The following is a 6,388-nucleotide window of genomic DNA, read 5'->3' as shown; positions in this document are numbered from 1 at the left end:
GTGGTAACTAAGCAGAAGGCACTTCAACAAATTAGAAACACTGCAAGACACCATATGGAAGGTGCAATCAATATCACTCTGCCAAGTTATAACTGTCTCATCATAGGTGGTGTTCATCAAACTAGAAGCAATACATGCTAGAAATCATATTCAAGACGCAAAACAATATTACACTGCCAACTTAAAGGTGTCCCATCATAAGTGACTGATACAGGATACACAAGAAGAGTAGTTTCATGTAAGAACATGGTGTGATAGATAGATATAGTATGTATCAAAAACAGGAAAGCGTGTCATATTCACATGTATCATGTGTAAGCTAAGCAGATGCAGTTTACACTAATTAGGAGCAATACGAGCTAGACACCATATGCAACATGCAACCAGATATCACACTGCCAAGTTAGAGCAAGCACCTTGGATGGTGGCGTAGGGGAGCGGAGACTTCGACCTTGTAATGCACTATCAGTACAAGGAGAATCAGTACAGATGCTCCGTTTACGTTGCTACAGAGGACCACCATCATCGCCTTCCTTACTCTTTTCCTTCCTCTCTCTTGATTTTGCCTTGTCAAGTCAAATCCACAAGAAAAAGGAATAAAATTTGCTCTTTAGAACTCATTGATGCATGATACTGACGAACACTACTTTCATGTAAGGCAGCCGCATGATAGGAGGATGGAATATGTATGAAAAATAGGACGGCGTGACATATTGAAATGTATGATGTATAAAGTGTAAACTAAGCACAAGGTGCTTGAACTTGTTAGAATCGATGCAAGCTAGAAACCATATGAAAGATGAAACCGATATCACTCTGCCAAATTAAAAGGGTGCCCTAACAAATGTATTTGACCAAATTAGAAGAAATACATGGCAATAGGCTAGAAATAATATGCAATATGCAACGAATAAAGGTGCTCATCGTAAGTGATTGATGCAGGATACGGAAGAGAGGTAGTTTCATGTAAGAACAAGGTTAACACATAGATGTAGTGTGTACCAAAAATAGGAAGGCATGTCATATTCACAGGTATAGTGTGTAAACTAATCAAATGCAATTTACCCTAATTAGAAGCATTGCAAGCTAGACATTGTATGCAACATGCAACCAAATATCACACTGCGAAGTTAGAGCAAGCACATGTGATGGTGGTGTAGGGGAAGTGCGGTCTTCAGGTACAGAGCTACGTTCAATATCCTCATTTAGGCTTATTGTTTCTTGAGAATCATGTGGAGAGGATGAAATTGCATTCTTTATAAGAGTATTGCGTCTCATATTAACCCACGCGCGTGACTGTCTCATCATAAGCGATAGATGCAGGATACACAAGAACAGTAGTTTGATGTAAGAACATGGTGTGATAGGCAGATGTAGTATGTACCAAAAACAGGAAGGCGTGTCATATTCACATGTATAATGTGTAAGCTAAGGAGACGCAATTTAACAAATTATGAGCATTGATGAGGGATACACAAGAAAAGTTGTTTGATGTAAGAACATGGTTAATAGAAAGACGTAGTATGTACCAAAAACAGGAAGGCATGTCATATTCACATGTATAATGTCTTAACTAAGCAGATGCAATTTACCCTAATTAGAAGCATTACAAGGTAGACACCATATGCAACATGCAACCACATATCACACTGCCAAGTAAGAGCAAGCACCTGCGATGGTGGTGTGGGGGAATTGCAGTGATCAACTAGAGAGCTACGCTGACTATCTTCATTTAGCCTTGCTGTTTCTTGAGAATCATGTGGGGAGGATGACACTGCACTCTTTAAACGAGTAGGGCGTCTCACAGTAACCCACTCGGGTGACTGTCTCATCATAAGTGATTGACGAGGGATACAAAAGAGCATTAGTTTGATGTACGAACATGGTAAATAGACATATGTAGTATGTATCAAAAAGGGGAAGGCATGTCATTATCAAAGATATAATGTGTAAAGTAAGAAGATGCAATTTAACCAACTTGGAAGCAATACAAGCTAGACACCATATGCAACATGAAACCACATTTGACAGCGCGAAGTTAAAGCAAGCACCTGGGATGGTTGTGTGTGGCAATTGACATCATCAACTGCAGAGCTACGTTTACTGTCTCCAACTGCTGACACTGCACCCATTAGAGCACTGAAACGCTTAGTTCTTATGTTCGAATTACACTTGAGCGACTTCTGTCTTTTATTTTCTGCATTCATCAACACTGTGTCAGAGTCTGAAATACCCATGCATAAAAAAACAATAGTGTGAGTATGGGTGAAGTGTGTGCACAATTAGTACAGTGTAAAGGTAGAAGATAGCAGGTCGGTGAGAAATAAATGACGGGAGACATATGATAGCTCTACAACATGCATGGCACACTAAATTACTACAGGATTCTATGAAAATAACAGTCGACTAAAAGAAAATAGGTCAGTCCATTTTTTCTGCACCGTCCGATGTACAAAGAACGGGCAGATCGCCTTCATCTACCTCCAGCCAGTCAGTGTTGACGATCTTCCATGAAACGCCAGTGACCACCGACCCAGTATTCCTCCCCTGCCTGCGCCCTCCCCTCGACCTCACCGCACCACCGTGCTTGGCACCGCACCCTGGCCATCCATTCAAGCCCCACCGACCTCCAGATCGGGCGCAAGCAGCTCCTGTGCCCCACACCCCTATGATAGACACCGATGCGCCGCTTCCCCGGGGAACAGGCGGACTAGGTGCTCCGCGCGCCTAAGCGGGTGCTGCTTCTTTTAATTGCGGTTTGACTGGCCCTGAATTGAAATCAAGGCGGGCTACTGACCTCTAGCAAAGGTGAAATAGTAAAAGGAAGGAAACCTTGGGCATTTAGTATCACGAAGAAGATGCAGTAAGAAGCGCTCAACTAGTTTCTTTCGTGGGATGAATATAGTGTGAGCGGAGACATAAGATTAGCACGAATAAGGGAAGAGGAGTACCTCTTTCTGCTGGCAGTGTTGTGTCCTCCTTCTGTTTTCCCGACGGTCTTCTTGTTGTTCGCCGGAAACCAGAAGTTGTGGAGGATGGTGCAGCCTTGGACGAACCCATGGCCAAGTTGTTGAGTGTGGTGCGGTGGCCATCTGTCGACGGCGGGGAAGCAGATCCGAGGCGGCGAACGACGGCGTAGCGGGAACAGCTCCGGTGCGGTGGACGGTTGCGACAATGGAGCCGCAACAGTGAGGCGCAGGACAGCGTGGTCGGAGTGGTTCTAGTACGGCGCACGTCGGCGTCGGCATCGTGGACGCAGCTCTGCCTCGGCTTCAGCTGCTAAGTACTTGAGGGTGTTGCGGTTGCGGTTGCGTTGGGCGACGACATCGGGGTACCGGCTCCGGCGTCATGGAGGAGGGCAGCGGTGGATTGGCCGCTATGGGGTGGAGGACGGAGGAGGCTGGGGTTTCGCGGCTGGTGGAGAGGGTGTTTTCGCGCCCACGGAGTATGAATGGGGAAACGAAGGGAGGCGGGGAACTAAGTGGGAACAATGTTTCGGTTTGAGACGCGTTTGTTTGAAATTTGGGGAAAGTTACAAACTTTGGCCCAATCTAAAATTTCGGACATATTGCGGGTTGGGGGTAGGACAGTCATGTCAGGTGTCCCAAATGTGGGCGGGATAGGTTTCGGCCGAGCGCATGGGTGTTTAGACTCCCACGGTGTATGAATGCTTCTCGGAGGCGGTTGAGATTGGCATCTTGGTGAAGTTACAAACCTACCCCGGTTTAGACCTTTGGACATCGGGTAGATAGGCTACACGGGCCAGAGTCAAGACAGTAATTTTCTACCACCAAACATTAGTCTCGTGCGGTTTCGGGTGACCAAAGTCCTATTTGGCGCTTCGTTCAATATTTGGGAGCAGAAGCATTAACGTTTTCGGTTCTCTTGAATTGAACTTTTAGGATTTGTCAAACTTCACAAATCTTTACTCTTGAAAATCCTAAAGCTATGATTATTTTGGAATGGAGGGGGTACATTTGAATATACATTGTACACGACTATATATTAAAAAATATGCAACTTACCTCAGTTCATGCATGGTTCCAGATATAATCTCCTTGTTTGCAAAAAAAAGTTAGATATGCGTATGAATATATATAGCATGTTCAAACTCACAACAAAGATTGATGCCCCCTTTGACATCTGATTTACAAATGCCATTATCTTGGGTTCAAATAGATGAATGCACTTCCTATGAATTTGAATCTTCGAAACCCCCTTTATGTTGAATTCGTCATGTATTCTATTTCGTAGCTAGCAATTTGGAATGTATCCATGCAAGTGACAAATGTATAAAGTGCTTCACACTAACAACATGGAGTGCACTAATTAATGTTTATATATAAATTGCAAAAGCATCCATTGCCTGTATTTGAAACCGCTCTCACTCTATGAATCGATAATATGAAATAAACACATGCACATGCTAGAATTCAATAGAGTATGGGTGTCTGATAGACCAGTTTTCGTCCATACGCAATTTGCAAAATTCATGATCTCATCCAAAAATAATAATGCCATTTGTATTTTAATTTAATGTGTAGAACCGCCTTTTATACGTAGATGCACTATGCCTCTCCCCATTCACACAAACGCGTTATATCTCTCTCTATCTAACGCATAAGTGCATGCACTTTGTATGCATTGGCATTTCTCTTTCACACATGCTCACAATCTCTCTCAGGGTGTCGGGGTGTCTCACGCACATGCTCTCTCTGTTTCTTTCTCTCTCTTTCTGACTACTATGTACCACTCTTTTCACTAATCTCAGTTGGAAAACACTATTTCTCTCACATGCATATATACACACGCACGGTCTCTACTAGCCCTCTATATGCACATATATGTGCCTACGTGTCTCCCACACACACATTATCTTTAGGCCTCTCTCGCACACATTGCCCCCCCCCCTGACACACCTCTCTCTTAGTAGTTGGCAGATATGATTTCATCATATCATTCAGTAGGATATCCCTGGCTGTTAGGCTGGATAGTAATACGAGGCAAAGTTTTACCCTAGTTCGGATCGGACCCTTGTAGTTGAATAAAGATCCTACTCCTGGTACTGTATATTAGTGATAGGGGTGTGTAAAAAGCACACGTGAATACTAGGCATTGTGCGTTTGTGTATACTACCGACGAACAAGCCCCCAAGCTTGTATAACACACTAAGGGCCTAGGGTTACAAATCATATATAGTCGGCTTATCACCAGTGGGGAAAGAGTCCTCCGCGACTCTGGTAGCTTCGTGTTGTACGCCGGGTCCTCCACATGGGTCTTCGTATAACACATCTCGGTCCAACCTATATGTGGTGCAAGATGGAACCGACCCATGAGTATTCATGTTGACCCACCACAACTAGAAATGATGTGCCCACCACACCACACACGCAATCGGCCACTAAGAAAATAAGCATATCCAATAGTACAACGGTATCTAGCTCAGGATACCTCTCCATATTTTGTTCATGACACTGACGGACTTTGCATTTGATGCGTGCTCCATATTTTGTTGACGACACTTACGGTTTGTATTTGAAGCGAAAGCATGATATGGTCACTGGACTTCAGAATAAGCTCATCATGGTCACCACATACATTTTGTCGTGCTAACCAACATGTGGTTGGATGGTTAGGAGGACAGTGGTTTCTCGAGCCCACCAAGGTTAAAGTCCCGGTGCTCGCATTTATCTTGTGTTAATTTCAGTATTTTCCAGCGATGTACGTTCAGTGGGAGGAGACGTTCCACTCAACTACAAGGCACCAATGGTGAATTCGTAAAATCTCAAGATCATATATGCTGGCCCACTCTCTCGAAGGTGCTCATAGGGGTAGGGTTCGCGTGTGTGCGCTTATAGCAGTGAGTGCTTGCGCGTATATATGAGCCCTTGCATCTGTACCGTGTTAAACAAATACATGTCATGATTATACGGTCACTGGCTCACCCGTACAACTCTGTATTTTGTTGATGACACAATCAATTGACCAGTCAAACATTCCACGCGGCGCAACTAGTGTTGCACCATCGGGGCGCGTAACCGTGGGGCCCACCTGTCAGCCCGTATATGAAAGAAAGAAATGGTAGTTTGACTCTGTACTGTGTTAATAAAATAGAAGTACATTTTAGGGTGATCATACGGTCACTGGCTCACCATACAGCTCTGTAATTTGTTGATAACACGATCAATCGACCAGTCAAACGGTCCACATTCAGCAGCGCACATTACCATAAGGCCCACCCGTCAGCGCGTATATGAAGGACAAAAATGGTAATAAATTAGTGGTCGGTGGGTATTCGAAGTCGTGAGACCTCTGGTTGGCAGTCACCGGTGGTTGGGGGCGTTCATTGGGCGGTGGGGTGGGGATCGCCGGAGAAAAAGCTCGGCAC

Source organism: Triticum dicoccoides, chromosome 1B (assembly GCF_002162155.2).
Source record: "Triticum dicoccoides isolate Atlit2015 ecotype Zavitan chromosome 1B, WEW_v2.0, whole genome shotgun sequence".
NCBI classification, from domain to species: Eukaryota; Viridiplantae; Streptophyta; class Magnoliopsida; order Poales; family Poaceae; genus Triticum; species Triticum dicoccoides.
This window is presented reverse-complemented; position numbering follows the sequence as displayed.